At 42.5% G+C, this 16,735-nt stretch overlaps 1 pseudogene; it reads left to right on the forward strand.

Annotated features, from left to right (window-relative positions):
* The first annotated feature begins 14,652 nt into the window (after positions 1 to 14,652).
* On the forward strand, positions 14,653 to 15,539 carry LOC121743950 (annotated as a pseudogene).
* Positions 15,540 to 16,735: the final 1,196 nt, after the last annotated feature.

Genomic DNA, 16,735 nt, shown 5'->3' on the forward strand with positions numbered 1-16,735 from the left:
ATCGAGTGATAGTGAAAAATTAAGTTAATCCTAGAAGCAGGCAGAGTAAGTGGATTGCATAATAAAAATAGATAATGTGGTGTGTTGTTATTTATAATATTGATTAAATTTTATACATTTTTTAAAGTTCACTATTTTAAATATGCAGGATATTTTGTAAATTAATTTTAAATATCCAAATTGGTACTCCTAATTCTAAATCCAAACAAGGATGTTCAATTCATTGCCTAAAATAAAACCTAAAAAGGTGACAAAACCAAAAATCATCCAAAATTTACAAAGTTGAGTCCCATTTCAGCAACTCTTCACGAATCCAAATCTTAACAATCCTTTCCTAAATAGTACTCTATCCGTCCCATAAATATAGTTTTATTTTTTCATTTTAGTTCGTTCCATAAAAATAGACCCTTTCTATTTTTGGGAAGTCTTTTCTCAGCATCATTATTCACTAATAATCCCTTTGTTCTATCGTAGTGGAGTCATTTTGCCATTTTGATACGTTCCATGTAGTAGAGTCATTTCCATTTTTAGTAAAAGTCAATAAATTTCTTCTCACTTACTTTACTCCATCTTACTTTATTCTCTCGTCATCCCTCTACCTTTTTCATATTCTACTTTATTCTTTCTTCTTAACTCACTTAATACAATTTTTCTTAAATCACCTGGCAAAAAGAAATACTTCTACTATTGCAGAACGAAGGGAGTAATACTTTAATCACTTTTTGTAGTACCCAAAGTCCTTATTTTTATGGGAAGAAGGTAGTATTATCCAAATTCATGTCTCTATATATGTTGTCAAACTAAAGGAAAAAATGACCAGGCGTGAGTCTTCCACATTATATTGAACCAAGTGATTCAATTCATCCTTGGATATTGTGTTAATGGCAAACTACCACGAGGCATGCTAGAAGAAGATCAACTAAAGTTTTGGATATCAACTTATCACGACATACTTGCACAAGATATTTGAAAGCTGCAAAGAAAAAAAATAAGAGAGTGAAGAAGTCATCGAGTTGGTAACAAGATTTGAAATCACACATCGAGTTGGTAACAAGATTTGAAATCACACAAAGATAATTCATCTGAGTGAAAATGCATGATAATCCAATTCCTAAATATAGTCTAAACTTTAGGCCATCCACAATGGGGCGCTCTAAGGTGCGCCCTAAAGCCCGCCCTATGCATCACCACGTCAGCATTTTTATCCTCCTGCCCTTCCACCTGCAGTGGGGCGCCCTAAGGCGCCCTAAGCATTTTACTATTGTTTTGTTATTTAATTTAAATGTTTTCAAATATATAAATGCAAACTTATTAAAAAACACAACGATTAACTAAAAGAACGACAAAAAAATCATTGATTTAAAAAAAAAGTTACACGAGTTAGAAATAAAAAAAATGACTATCCTACAAAAGCCCAACTTTCGGCTCAACTCATCGCTCAACCTCTGGAGGCGCTCGGCTTGGGCCGGATCCGTACACTTCATAAGGTCGTTTTGTGTATCCAACAACGTCCGCGCCATCGAGGCCGTTGCCATATCCGCGTAGGCAAGTGTCGCCGGGGTCGGGGTCGGGATCGCCGATGGGGGGGCGGCTGCCGAGGAGGATGTCGCCTTCGCCTTCCCCTTGGTCTTCACAGCCTTGACGCCTATGGGACGCCGCCGGGAGGACATCGGTGTGCCGGAACTCTCTTCCTCCGTGCACGTCTGGTTGAGGTCCACCGGACGAGTTAAGCTTTCGCTAGTCGTGTAACCACTAGTGTCGGTGGTCTTCGTCCTCTTCGCCGCACCGGTGTGCAGAATCCCGCCTTGGAACTTCTGCTTGTCCCTCAAGAGCGCCCAGATGTTGAAATACTTGAAGTCGCCGTACATGGACTGATGCGAATCCACAAGTCACACATCATTTGATCAACCCCACCAAAGACATCCATCGACCAATGACGAGGGGAATGACAAAGAAGATGCAAGACAACTTAAGCACATTCATCCGTAGATTAAGCTCCTCCGAAGATAATGCTCGAGTGGGGAACAACCGGAAGCTAAGCATGGTGCTCAAGGCCTCGTGGGAGGAGGGAACGGAAGTGATGCCCGTCCAAGCGTTTCTTATGGAGTAATTTGCTCCTCACTGCGCGCCTTTCGTATAATGGCCATAACTCTCTCATCCGAAATCCGATGGGGGCGTGCAAGATACTCACGCGAAGCCCTTTCGAAGACGAAGATAGTGTTTTTGGAGGATTCCAGAGAAAACGCCCGACCGGGCGTTCTGACAGTTTTTGGTCGCGAACTCCCCAGAGTTCGCCCGACCGGGCTTTTTGTCCGACTTGCGTTTTTGAACTCTTTTGTTTAGCACTTTTATCCTCTAGTTTAAATACCCATGTCTAGGGTTTTTGCTAGCAGCTTTTGAACATTTTGTAAACCTACCAAAGACTCCATTGTGAGTATTCCTCTTCATCTTTGAACTTGTGGTTGTATTTTAATCTATTGCCGGGCTTAGATTGAATGTTAAGGTATGCAATTCTAGTTCTTGTGTTGCTAGTTTTGTGGAGCCATTAGATTCTTGCTTTGGTGAAAGTTGTCTTGGGTTGTCTTCATTGTTTTGTAGAAGGTCCATAGGTTCCAAGCATCTATCTAAATCATAACACCTTCACCTTCTCCATTTTCCACCTTTTTTATCGTTTCATTTCTTGTTGGGTTTGTTTGGGTTATTGAAATATTTACAAGAGCAAGTCCGGGGCAAATATATGTGTCTTGAATCCTTAAGATTCACATTATTTGGTATCAAGAGCCCTTGGTTCTTGTTCTTGTAATTGTTAGAAAATTATCAAAAAAAAGAGAAAAAAAAATAGAGATACAAAAAAAATATCCATGGGCTTTAGCTATAAATTGTTATATGTGTCATTGGGTATGTCGATGTGATTATTCCAAAGTTGTAGACCAAAAGTGCATCAATTGTTGGGTCTATTGTTGTTAAGTGAATTTGTGCACACAAAGTGTTTGTTTATTTGTCCCATTGGCCTAGCACCTTACTTTCACTTATCTTTTGGCTTCTAGAACTAGTAATTACTTGCCTAGTTGCATATCTTAGTTGTGAATTGTGCTACCCTTGTGGATTAACATCTTGAGAGCAAGTGAGGGAGAGTATCATAACCACCAAAATTTCTAAGCCTTCCGAGTGACATTGGGTGTGAGTTTTGGGGGAAAGAGATTTTCATTGTGGGAAGTGAGCTCCTCACTAAAACCTCAATTCTCGGGTGTGTGCGTTTTTTTGTGTTACTAACAAAAGGGACTTGTCCTTAGTCTTTTGCAAAATTTGTGTTTGTAGGTACTCAAGATGCCACCGATCACTAGAAATGGAGCCTCTAGGCAAAACTCGCCTATAGGAGATGATGTGCCGGTCCTCGCGTCGTCATCCGAGGGATCTATAAAGGAGCTACTCACAATGCTCTTGGATAAGGTGGACGGAATTGATCGAAGAGTGAATGAGATGCAAGGCGACATCAACGTCGTGCAAGGGGAATTCACCGTCCTACATGAGGATGTGGCTATATTGCGGGTTCGGGTCGAACACCACTCCGCCTCAATACCACTTACACATCGAGCCGGGGAGGGTAGCGGGAGTTACCGGACTCTTAGAGGAGGGAGTGAAGCCGGGTATTCTCATCATCCGAGTCATCATGAATATACCGATGAAGAATATTTGAGGCGAATGCCTTTCCAAAACGAAAATGGGAGAGGGGGAGGCCGGGGTAACCATAGATTCAATGGAGTGCCAAGGAGAAACCATCGTGAAGGGTATGAAGGAGAGGTGCCAAGGTATGATGACCCTTCAAGGAACTTCAAGCACACTATTCCTGAGTTCCATGGGAAGTTTGAACCCGACACGTACCTAGAATGGGAGTCTCAAGTAGGCAAGATTTTCTCCCTTCACAACTACTCGGAGGAGGATAAGGTCAAGTTAGCTATCACCGCGTTTTGAGGACATGCCAACACTTGGTTGTCCGACCTTATGAGGCAAAGGAGGGCCGCATTGCGAGGGGAGGTGAGAACATGGGTCAAGTTGAACGATCTAATGAGGGCTATATTCGTGCCTAGGTCATACTATCATAAGTTGAGGGGAGAGCTACAAGACTTAAAGCAAGGGAGTAAGAGCGTCATGGAGTACAATTATGAGTTGATAGCACTCAAGGGGAGAGTTGGGATCGAGGAGAGCGAAGAGGTTACCCAAGACCGCTTCATCCACGGGCTCAATGTGCACCTCAAGCACAAGGTCCAAGTTGAAGCCATGAGAGGTTTGACCATGAATGAGGTTCTCAGGTTTGCCGAGACGTTTGAGCGACAAGGCAAGGAGAAATCCGTGAGCAAGGGGAAGGCGACCTTTAATCCTACTTCGGGTGGGGGAGGAGGAAGCAAGTGGATCACACCTCAAAGGAATGGAGAAGCACCCACCACTCCTAGCACTTTGTCAAAAACTCCAATTAAAGCACTAACGGCCCCTCCACCAACCAAAGGGGCCCCACAAATCGGTGAAAGAAGAACTCAATGCTTCAAATGCAAGGGATTTGGCCACTATGCTAGGGAATGCATCAATCAACGAGTTATGGTAATTGGGGCGGATGGCCAAATCTATAGTGAGGAGGAAGATGAAGCGGATGAGGAAGTCTTGCCCAAACACAAATATTGGGTTCTCTAGTGAAGACGAGTTGACCGAAAGGGTGACCAATCTTGTGGTCCTCCGCACGTTAAGTGCCCAACCTAAGCAAGATGAGTGTGTAGAGCAACGTTCCAATATCTTCCATATGAAGTGTAAAGTTCAATCCAAGACTTGCCTTGTGATCATTGACGGAGGAAGTTGCACCAACGTAGTGAGCGAAAGGTTGGTTGCAAAGTTGCAATTGCCGGTGACGAGACATCCAAACCCATACCGACTTCAATGGTTGGGTGAAAGTGGGGATCTCAAGGTATCGGCCCAAGTCCAAGTACCATTGAAGATTGGGGAATATGAGGAGGAGGTACTTTGTGATGTTATTCCCATGTCCGTTTGCCACTTACTTCTTGGTAGGCCTTGGGAATATGACAACAAGGTGTCAAAGAACGGGTACACTAATGAATACTCTTATGTGTCCCATGGGAAGAGGATCCGTTTGAAGCCCTTGTCCCCTAGTGACATCATAGAAGTTCATAAACACTTGAGTAGAGAGTGAAAGAAAGAAAAAAGGCAAGAGAGTGAAAGAAAAAAGCCAAGTGAGTGTGGGGGTGGTGAGAGGAATTCCAAATCCAACAAGAGTGACACCCAAAAACCCCGTGAGAGAAAAGAGTGTCTCATAGCCACTAAATCCGAACTTGGGTGGGCACTTCGAAGCCACTCTCCATTGCTACTCGCCATTCCAAGGCGGATTTGCTTGACTAACACTAACCTTGAGCTTGTCCCGGATATTGTTAAAGTTGTTTTGCAGGAGTTCGAAGATGTGTTTCCAAGTGAGCTCCCCAACGAGATTCCCTCAATTCGGGGAATTGAGCATCAAATGGATTTCTTGCCGGGTTCCTCTCTACCAAATCGGGCTGCCTACAAAGCCAATCCGAACGAGACCAAGGAATTGCAAAGGCAAGTCGAGGAACTCCTTGCCAAAGGTTTGGTCCGTGAATCTCTCTCTCCATGTGCCGTGCCGGTTATACTTGTGCCTAAAAAGGATGGCTCTTGGAGAATGTGTGTTGATTGTAGAGCCATCAATAAAATCACCATTAAGTATAAGCATCTCATACCTAGGCTTGATGATATGCTTGAGGATTTGTGTGGTGCTACTTGTTTTTCAAAAATTGATCTTGCTAGTGGATATCACCAAATTAGGATGAAAGAAGGTGATGAATGGAAAACGGCTTTCAAAACTAAATTTGGGTTGTATGAGTGGTTAGTCATGCCCTTTGGTTTATCTAATGCTCCTTCTACTTTTATGAGGTTGATGAACCATGTGCTTAGACCTTTGATAGGAAAATTTGTTGTGGTTTATTTTGATGATATCTTGATATATAGTGCAAATGTTGAAGAGCATGCTAGGCACCTTAGGGAAGCACTTTTGCTTTTGAGAGAACACAAGTTGTATGCTAAATTGCCTAAGTGTGTGTTTTGTGTTGATGAAGTTATTTTCACGACCTTGCTAGTTTCTATAGAAGGTTCGTGAAAGACTTCTCAACCAAAGCCGCTCCTTTGAACTATCTTGTGAAAAAGAATGTTGTTTTTAAATGGGGGGAGGAACAAGAGCATGCTTTTAATACTTTAAAGCACGACCTCACACATGCACCTTTACTTGCCTTACCCTATTTTGAGAAAACTTTTGAGCTTGAATGTGATGCTAGTGGGGTAAGGATTGGGGGAGTGTTGATGCAAGAAGGGAAACCTATTGCATATTTTTCGAAAAAACTCAATCAAACTCATTTGAACTATCCCACTTATGATAAAGAGCTTTATGCCATTGTGAGATGTTTGGAAAATTGGCAACACTTTTTGATGCATAGGGAGTTTGTCATCCACATGGACCACGAGTCCATCAAATTCTTGGGTGGTCAACACAAGTTAGACAAGAGACACGCCAAGTGGAGTGCTTTCTTGGAGACTTTCCCATACGTCATTAGGTACAAGAAAGGAAATGAGAATGTTGTTGCCGATGCCTTATCATGTAAGCCTACTTTAGCTATACTTTGTGGTGATATGCATGTTAGTGGTGCTCTTGTTTTGAGGAGTCATATGCTTGCAATATGTGCATCTAAATTCTTTGCTTTTGATGGTCTTAAGGAACTCTATGAGCATGATCATGACTTTGCATCTACATTTGTTGCTTGTGCAAAGGGTTCTTTTGAGAAATTTTATAAGCATGAGGGGTATTTGTTCAAGGGAAATCGGTTGTGTGTCCCTCAAGGGTCTTGGAGGAAGGTACTTGTGAGGGAGTCCCACCTTGGGGGATTGATGGGTCATTTTGGGGTAGCTAAGACCTATGAGATCTTGAGTGAACATTTCTATTGGCCCAAAATGAGGAGAGACGTGAGACGGTTTTATGGGGGGTGCATTGAGTGTCGACAAGCTAAGTCTAGAACCAATAACTTCGGTCTTTACACTCCACTTCCTGCCCCTACACACCCATGGGTTGATTTGTCAATGGATTTTGTATTAGGCCTACCCCCTTCCCAAGCAAGAAATGATAGTATCTTTGTAGTGGTGGATAGGTTTTCCAAGATGGCTCATTTCATTCCATGTAGGAAGAATAATGATGCCAAACACATAGCCGGTCTTTTCTTTAGGGAAGTGGTACGGATCCATGGGGTTCCCCGAACCATAGTGAGTGATAGGGATGTCAAATTCCTAAGTTACTTTTGGAAGACACTTTGGTCTAAGCTAGGTACAAAGCTCTTGTTCTCCACCACCGCACACCCCCAAACCGATGGCCAAATCGAAGTGGTGAATCGCATTATAGGGGAATTGCTTAGAGCTTTAGTGGGTGAGAATCGGAAAGCTTGGGAACCTTGTTTACCAATTGCTGAGTTTGCTTACAACCGCACAACACACTCTACTACCGGTTTTTCACCTTTTGAAGTTGTGTATGGATTTAATCCTCTTACCCCGATGGACCTTGCGGTATCGGCCATGCCTTCTTCTTTTATTTGTGATGTAGATGGTGCCCAAAAGGCGCAATTTGTGAAGGATCTCCATGTCAAGGTTCAAGAGAATATTCGAAAGAAGAATGAGCACAATGCGAGAGTGACCAACAAAGGGCGTAAGGAAGTAATTTTCAACCCCGGTGATTGGGTGTGGGTGAACTTCCGAAAGATTCGCTTCCCAAACAAGGTGAAATCCAAACTTGCACCACGATGTGATGGGCCGTTCCAAGTCAAGAAGCGGATTAACAACAATGCATATGTCATCGACCTACCGGGTGAGTACAATGTTAGTTCTACATTCAATGTCTCTGACTTGAGCCCTTATGACGTCTCAGGATTAGATCCGGATTTGAGGACAAATTCTTCACAAGAAGAGGGGGATGATGTGAATCCACAAGTCACACATCATTTGATCAACCCCACCAAGGACATCCATCGACCAATGACGAGGGGAATGACAAAGAAGATGCAAGATAACTTAAGCACATTCATCCGTAGATTAAGCTCCTCCGAAGATAATGCTCAAGTGGGGAACAACCGGAAGCTAAGCATGGTGCTCAAGGCCTCGTGGGAGGAGGGAACGGAAGCGATGCCCGTCCAAGCGTTTCTTATGGAGTCATTTGCTCCTCACTGCGAGCCTTTCGTATAATGGCCATAACTCTCTCATCCGGACTCCGACGGGGGCGTGCAAGATACTCACGCGAAGCCCTTTCAAAGACGAAGATAGTGTTTTTGGAGGATTCCAGAGAAAACGCCCGACCGGGCGATTTGCAAGGGAAAACGCCCGACCAGGCGTTCTGACAATTTTTGGTCGCGAACTCCCCAGAGTTCGCCCGACCGGGCTTTTTGTATGAGTAAAAACGCCCGACCGGGCTTTTTGCCCGACTTGCGTTTTTTAACTCTTTTTGACTCTTTTGTTTAGAACTTTTATCCTCTAGTTTAAATACCCATGTCTAGGGTTTTTGCTAGCAGTTTTTGAACATTTTGTAAACTTACCAAAGACTCCATTGTGAGTATTCCTCTTCATCTTTGAAGATTTATCAAAATCTCTTGTGGTTGCATTTTAATCTATTGCCGGGCTTAGATTGAATGTTAAGGTATGCAATTTTAGTTCTGGTGTTGCTAGTTTTGTGGAGCCATTAGATTCTTGCTTTGGTGAAAGTTGCCTTGGGTTGTCTTCACTGTTTTGTAGAAGGTCCATAGGTTCCAAGCATCTTTCTAAATCATAACACCTTCACCTTCTCCCTTTTCCACCTTTTTTATTGTTTCATTTCTTGTTGGGTTTGTTTGGGTTATTGAAATATTTACAAGAGCAAGTCCGGGGCAAACATATGTGTCTTGAATCCTTAAAATTCACATTATGGAATGGTACGACAACAGCGCTCTATCGCGCACGTCGCTCAAGCTCTCGCCGCTTCCGTGATCCCTCGAGCACTTCTTGTACACCGCCGCGAATAGGTTGACTTGCTTCTTTACCTGATCACAGTGCTTGCGGAGCTGCTCCCGTTGGCGCTTGTACGCGCTCGGCGGCTTCGCCTCATTGTAGCGCTCGACGATGCGTTCCCAGTACGCGAGCTGCTTCTGGTTGTTCGTGAATATCGGGTCCTACGATATATTCACCCAACACCTTGCCAAGACGAGGGTTTCATCCAACTGGTAGTTCGTACGACCGGGGGCGTACTCTTCACAAGTTGTCGGAGGTGGCAACTTGTGCTCCCGGTACTTGGTCCGCTTCTTTCTGGCGGGGGCGGGGGCGACAGAGGGGGCGGCGTCGACTCGACGAGAAGCAGCGGTAGGGCGAGTTGGAGACGGCTCCATGTCGGAGAGACCGTACGAATCCGTACTGAAGTTCGGATCGTACTGCGTGTTGGCGTCGAACGACCGATATTCTCCAGGTTGTGTACCCGGCCACAGTGCGCCATCTCCAAACATCGGGCTACTAGGACTTGAGTATCCACCAGAATCTATTTTATAGCGCAATTTGAGAGTTTAAAAGTTAATCGAAACGTTACAAATGAAAAGTGAAGCTGGGGTATATATATAACAAAAATTTTTAATTTAAAAAAGAAAAAAAAAGAACTAAAACGCGTTGCATCGTCCGCGTCGCCCATAGTGGGCAGACGATGACCCGGACGATGCTCTATCGTCCGCGCTTCGTCCTCGGACCAAGCGTCGGGCGCGGACGACGCATCGTCCGTCGTCCGCGGTGCCACAGTGGCGGACGATAGCACGCCCGGTGCATCGGACGCGCTATCGCCCGCCCCATTGTGGATGGCCTTATAGAATGGTGAGATCAGGTGAATCCAAAGGCAGTAAAATCATCAGTTTAGAGATGAGTGAATGCATGACTGATCAAACCTCACACTTTTGCCATAAAACTAGATTTAACGGCCCCAAACACGCTGTTACGACCGAGATTCTGCCTCAAAATTTCAGAAATAGACATAATTTTGAACAAAATCAAGTTTAGAAACATGAAATACATTTCATAGATAAAAAGTAGCTCTATATCACACAAAGTCACATTGTTTTACCATCTAGGCCTTTGATGCATTGTCCGTGTTTCCTTTGTTATTTTATACACTACTATATTTGTGATTTTTAATTTTTTATGTACTTTTGAAAGATGATTCTAAAACTTCAAAGTGAATATTGTAAAACATTAACTTCTAAATCTTAAATGGAAGCTCGGAAGAACTTCTCGTACCGTCCTTGCTCGGAAGAACTTGAGGGGTTCTAGAGAAGATCATTGTTTTACTTCTCACAGCCATCAACTATCTTTATGCAATTATATTTACAGCTTCTTCCATACAACTTTTATCATTTTGAGTCGTCTCCCAAAATTAGATCAAGTCTAAATATGTAAAGTTTTTGACTGATTACATGCCACTAATAATGTGGATCACAATCCACTAACACTGCTTCCACTATATTTTCCTTCTTTCGTTACTTTTTCTCATCTCTCTCTTACTTTAATTACTAATCGAACATTAAAATCTGTGTCATTTATAAATCTGTCTATTTTTTTAAGACGCACGAAGTATTATTTATTCTATTGTTTTTATATGGGGTATTAATTAGATGCAAACTTCTAATTCTTTTTGCAAAATTTTGGATATTAGTTTTTAAAATCTCTCAATTATTAAACTTTTACTTTGTTATGATTTTGCAATCAATCAAGATATTGACACTATGATGACTGATATGGACCATAAATCAAACAAACCACATAAAATACATTTTGGTTCAATTTGATTAACGACTTAACCATATTGTTAAGACGCTATATAGTAAAGTACCTAAATCAAACTCTAAATTGAGCAAAAATTTACTGGTATGTTTTTATTTTTTTGCTGGACGATCATAATTCATAAATATGGAGTATAACATTATTTAATAGGAGCAGTTTCAAGATGAGTCGCAACCGACTTCCCACTCTTTTGATAGTATAATTATTAATTATCATCGTAATCGAAAATGCTTTATGATTTGACTTAAATATAAATCTAAATTGTAACTACAATACGCGTGTTCGTATTTACTGGTCAGTGGAGTTATAGGCTTTGAATTTGTATTTGAACCTCCAATTTGAAGTTTATATAGTATGATAGTTTGATTGATAAGACAAGTAGATTTACAATTTTATATTTTCTTAATTTAACTTCTAAATGAGATTTTATAGTTTACTAATTTTTTAGGTCACATTTGTATGTTCGGCTTAAAATTCATGTTGGAGAAAGAGATTTTCTGATTATGAATAGAGATAATATAATGTTATGATTTTATTATGATTGGGGCAAAAGGTTGGAATCCCCAACCCATGGAGATCCCTACACATCAATCCGACGAGATATATGAGAGAATGTAAATCAGGTATTCAGCGGCGGTAATGGGGAGGTTAGTTGCCCATGAACCTACAAGGAGCCCACCATCAGAGCCTGGGAAACGATATTAGCTCCTACGTTGCAGGCGGCGGGACTCAAACCTTGCTCATTGAGGCAAATCTATCCCTCCGGAACCAATTGAGTTACGCCCTGCGGGTGTGATTTCTTCGCGATAACATCAAACATAGTGTTACATAAATAAAAAATTTAATGTCAAATCTTGGTTATTTTTTTGATTTAGCAAACAATTGGAAATTTCAATTATTTATTAACCAATACAATTTAATTAGAATATTATAATTTTAAATTTTATTTCATGAAATTATAACAAAATCTATTATACCAAACACGCCGAATAAATTTGAATGAAACAAAAAAAAAACGACCAATTAAATTCACGTTTGAGACTTCATTTGAATAATTACTCCTTACTATAATTCTATTAGAGCACCCTAAACGCGGGCAGTCGGCGTTCCACCGGCCGTTCCGCCGGAACGACTTCGCAGCGGAACGCGTTGCGGTGCATGGTGTCGTCGAGGAGCCGTTCCCAAGCCGTGCCGGGTGCCGACGGCACGACCCGCGGCACGGTCCGTGCCGCCACGCGCTTCGGCGACGTGGCTCTCCCCGCGTCGTGCTTGTCGCTCACTCGCCGGCCCGCGAGTGGGCGACGTCACGTGCTGACGCAATAATTATTTTTTTAAAAAAAAAATTCGAGTTTATAAAAAAAATATTTTTAACGGTATTATTACCGTTTTTTTATACCGTTTTTTAATTTATTTTTTTATTTTTATTTTCTTATTCTATAAATGCTCCTAATTCATCCTCATTTCACACACAACTACACATCTATTCTTCCTAAATCAACTTCATTTCCTCTCCAATTTTCATATTCAATCTCTTCACAAAATGTCCGGCGACGGCAACTACGGCGGTGGCGGCTCTGGTGGGTGGGATCTCAACGCGTTCGGCGATTGGGAGACCATATACAACACACTTGGTGGTTCCAGTTCGTCGACGCCGGGCACCCAGGGGTCGACGACGCCGGGTGGGTATCAACCACCCACTTTCGATGTGGATGCATACGCTCGACCCGCCGCCTCGCGGTCTTCTCAAGGATTGTCCCAGATTCGGGAGGATATCCCCGTTGCACCCACCCAGGGAGGGGGCCGAGGCGGTGGAAGCTCCAGGGCTGCGTCTGAGGCGGCCGAGGAGCAGGAGGATGAACCGGAGGATCTGGGTCGGCCGTACAGCAACGAAGAAACAAAGGCGGTGTACAACGCCTGGCTCACGGTCTCGTACGATCCCATCGTCGGGAATCAACAAGCCGCCAAGTGCTTCTGGGAAAAGGTCCGTGATGTCTACCACCAGACTAAGCCGAAAGGGACCCGGAAGCGAAAATATACAATGCTCCGTGCTCACTTTCGCCGAGTCGACGTACAGGTCAAAAAATTCTGCGGCATCTACTCGGCCGAAGCGGCACAATACCAAAGCGGAGCTTCGGGCGCCGACATTCTGAGGGCGGCTTTGCGCGCCTTCCACCAGGACACCGGTCAACAGTTCAAATTTGTTGATATTTGGCAGCTCGTCAAGGACGAGGAAAGGTGGGCCGGCGGTGTCCGCTCGAGCTCGGGCTCAACCTCAAAGCGCACGAAGCACACGGCGACCGGCAACTACTCGTCTGGTGACACCGGTGAGGCCAGCGAGGGTGAACCGCAGGTGTTTGGGGGTACGGGGTATCCAACGCCCGACGAATACGGGGGATCCAGCCGTGGGTGCCATCGGCCGCAAGGGACGAAGGCGGCGAAGGCGGCTAGAGCGAGGAAGGGCCGAGGCGAATCAAGCCAGCCGGCCTCGGGATCGGGCTCGCGGGGAGGCTCGGACACACTTATGGTGGCGTACATGACCGCCACAATGGCGGACACTTCCCGCTTCTCGTACGCCCAATTCTCGGCCTGGTGGAACGGAATTGTGCATATGGCAGCACAACTTGGCCTTCCGACTCCCCCTCAACCTCGACCGCCTCCGGAGGATGATTAGCCGGCGGAGTAGTTTTTTATTTTCCCACGTTTAATTGTGTGTTTTTTATTGTGTGTATTTTATTTATTTTTTTGGATTTTAATTGTGTGTTTTTTATTTTTTTTAAGTTTAAGTTGTAATTTTTTTCAATGTTGTGTTTTTTTAATAAAGTGTGTTGTTTTAATTGAATTGGGTTGGAAATAAAAATAAGAAATGAAATTGAATAAATAGTAATTTAAGGAACGGAGGGTTGCAGGTTCCGTTCCTTAGTTAAGGAATAGAGTAAAAAAGTACAATGGGGCCCGCAAATAGTAATTTAAGGAACGGTTTAGGAACGGTATAAGCACAGAGTCGTGGATGGCCTTAACAATATAGGATAAAGCAGCCACAACTCTATTGCAGCAGCCGATCTTTTCTTTTTGTTACTACTAGTTACTACTAGTTGTTTATTGTGTTTTGTGTTTCACATTCCTATATAGAAGTATCAACATTTTGCTAGAGTATAATTAATTTAACCTATGTGGGGAAGCAGTTGGTTACAACCACCAACATCAACCGACGCAGATCCAGCTGGCGTTGAAAATGACCATACAAATCGTTTGGGACCCACTTCAAACGTGGCCACGTCAGACTGACACAAAATTTAGTTGTCTTTATGCGCTGCAGCCCACCTGTTTACTACTTCCACGTGTCATTGGGTCATTTTCCTCAACTTTTGCTGTTTCAAGCGTTTAACTTGTTCAAATTTTCTTGTTTAGTTTGGTCCAAAAATACGTGTCGCCCACTCATCTTACTCCAGAATATTAAGTTCAGCTGTTCAGTACTCAATAAGTAGACTACGGGCCAAAAGAGGTCATGAGCATGACACGATGATTTTGATTTTGAATATTATTTTTTAAATTATTTGGTCCCGAACAAATGGAAATTAATCAGATTTGGTCCATTTTTTACGGAACCGTTTATTTTTAACAGTCAACACTACTTAAATGCCATTTGACTATATTAATATTTCTAATTAATATATTTAATATTTTATAAATGATAATTCCAGCTATATTGAACCTCACACTTCATCTTCTTCTTTAATTTCTTAAATCTGAAATCTGACACCTGTCACTGACACCGAAACAATCCAAACACTAGTGACAATTTAAATAACCAACAAATAATAAAATTTTCCACTCACCCTCAGAATTACAACGACCACCTCCCCCATAACCGCCGCGTCCCTCATCGACTACTCATCCTTGAATGCCATGAATCTGAAACCCCTCGATCTCCGGATTTCATGATAGTCCATAATCTTCGATTCGATGACTTCACCGAACTAGAGAAGGCCTGGCCAAGAGACTAGTCAGTGGTGGCCAACACCAAACCACCGACGAAACGCCTATACTCAACGTCAGCCATTGATATTCAGAGATAAGAGAGGAAAAAATGTTGAATTAACTCTAAAACCCCAATTCTAAAAACCCCAATTAGAAATACTAATCTAGTCAAATGAAACCATAAAGAAGCCGCAGCAGCAACATCTCCATTTGAAAAACCTTAATCTTCGACAATCATCTCGGCTTCGTAGGAAAAGATGTCGGTGGGAGAGCTCGCTTGCACCTATGTCGCTTTGGTCCTCCACGACGATGAAATCCCCATCACAGCGGGGAAAATCTCGACCCTGCTGAAGGCTGCGAATTTGTCTGTTGAATCTTACTAATGGTGGCGTCGTCGCAGTCGCTGCTCCAGCTGCTGGTGGCGCCGCTGCCAGCTTCCCTGCCGTTGAGGAGAAGAAGGAGGAAAGTGACGACGACATGGGCTTTGGCTTGTTTGATTAAGTTTAGTTAAAGTTTGATTGATGATTTTGCTTTTTGGGTTAAACTTATTTTATATTTTCTTTTTATTAGTAGTTCATATGGTATTTTGATGCAGTGTCACTGCATATATCCATTGTGGTGCTCAATGTTGAGTTAATCAAGAGAAAGAAAATATTAATATAGTCAAATGCCATTTAAGTAGGGTTGACCGTTAAAAATAAACGGGTCTGTTAAAAATTCTGTTAAAAATGGACCAAATCTGATCCATTTCCATTTGTTTGGGATCAAATAATTCAAAAGATAATGTTCAGAACCACAATCATAAAATCGTCATATTTTCAGAACAATTTTTTGCCTTTACTCCAATAAGTATTCTAATTGATTTTTTTTATGTAAGGTGTTACTCCCTCCGTCCCCGAATAAGAGTCGTTAATTTCCTTTTTGGGCCGTTCCCCATTAAGAGTCACTCTTTATTTTTACCATAAATGGTAGTAGGTCCCACATTCCACTAACTCACTCCACTCACATTTTATTATAAAACCAATATAAAAAAAGTGGGTCCCACATTCCACTAACTTTTTCAACCAACTTTTCTTTACGTTTTCTTAAAACTCGTGCCCGGTCAAACAACGACTCCTATTAGGGGACGGAGGGAGTATAATAAAATGTCTTTAATCTATTGGTATGTAAGGTGAGATCTAATAAATTATGAAGAGTATGAAATTTCAACAAAAACCAGAGACCTAGTTTGTCCTCCTTATATTAATCATATCACTTGTTTCTTTGATTTTTTATTATTAATATATAACAAAATTTAAACTCATACTCCCCCGTTCCATGTTAATCTCTACATTATTGTCTCTCTTATTTTACCCTTTTTCCACTTTATCTATATATTAGTAGTATTATATTTTGAAACGAGTGCAGAAAATGAAACGTCTCTATTAAGGCGGAATGTGAGGAGTAACATGATAGATTCGAATATGAGACATTTAACTTTCAATATTAACAATTGTAGCACTGGACCATTATATACTTTTTATTTACTATTCCATTTCTTCTCTTAAATATGCATGCATAATTGGGTTTATATACAGTCAATAACCCGTATGACTTTTCGTTTGTAATGAACATTGTGATTCGGAGACCAGTCAATAACTCTCTTTAAGGCTAGCTAATTAATGCACGTGATATTTTCAAGCGTGTAGAAGCTTAGAGCATCCGCAACGCGTGCCGTTGCGGTGCCTTATTTCGTTCCGGAGGAACGGAACCGCGGCGGCACGCGTTGCAGCCGCCCGTGTCGTCGCCATTCCGTGCCGGTGACGTGCCGGGTGCCGTTCCCGCGAGACGCGGCACGACACGTTCCGCCACGCGCCGAGGCGAC

The sequence above is a fragment of the Salvia splendens genome, chromosome 8 (assembly GCF_004379255.2).
Source record: "Salvia splendens isolate huo1 chromosome 8, SspV2, whole genome shotgun sequence".
Taxonomy (NCBI): domain Eukaryota; kingdom Viridiplantae; phylum Streptophyta; class Magnoliopsida; order Lamiales; family Lamiaceae; genus Salvia; species Salvia splendens.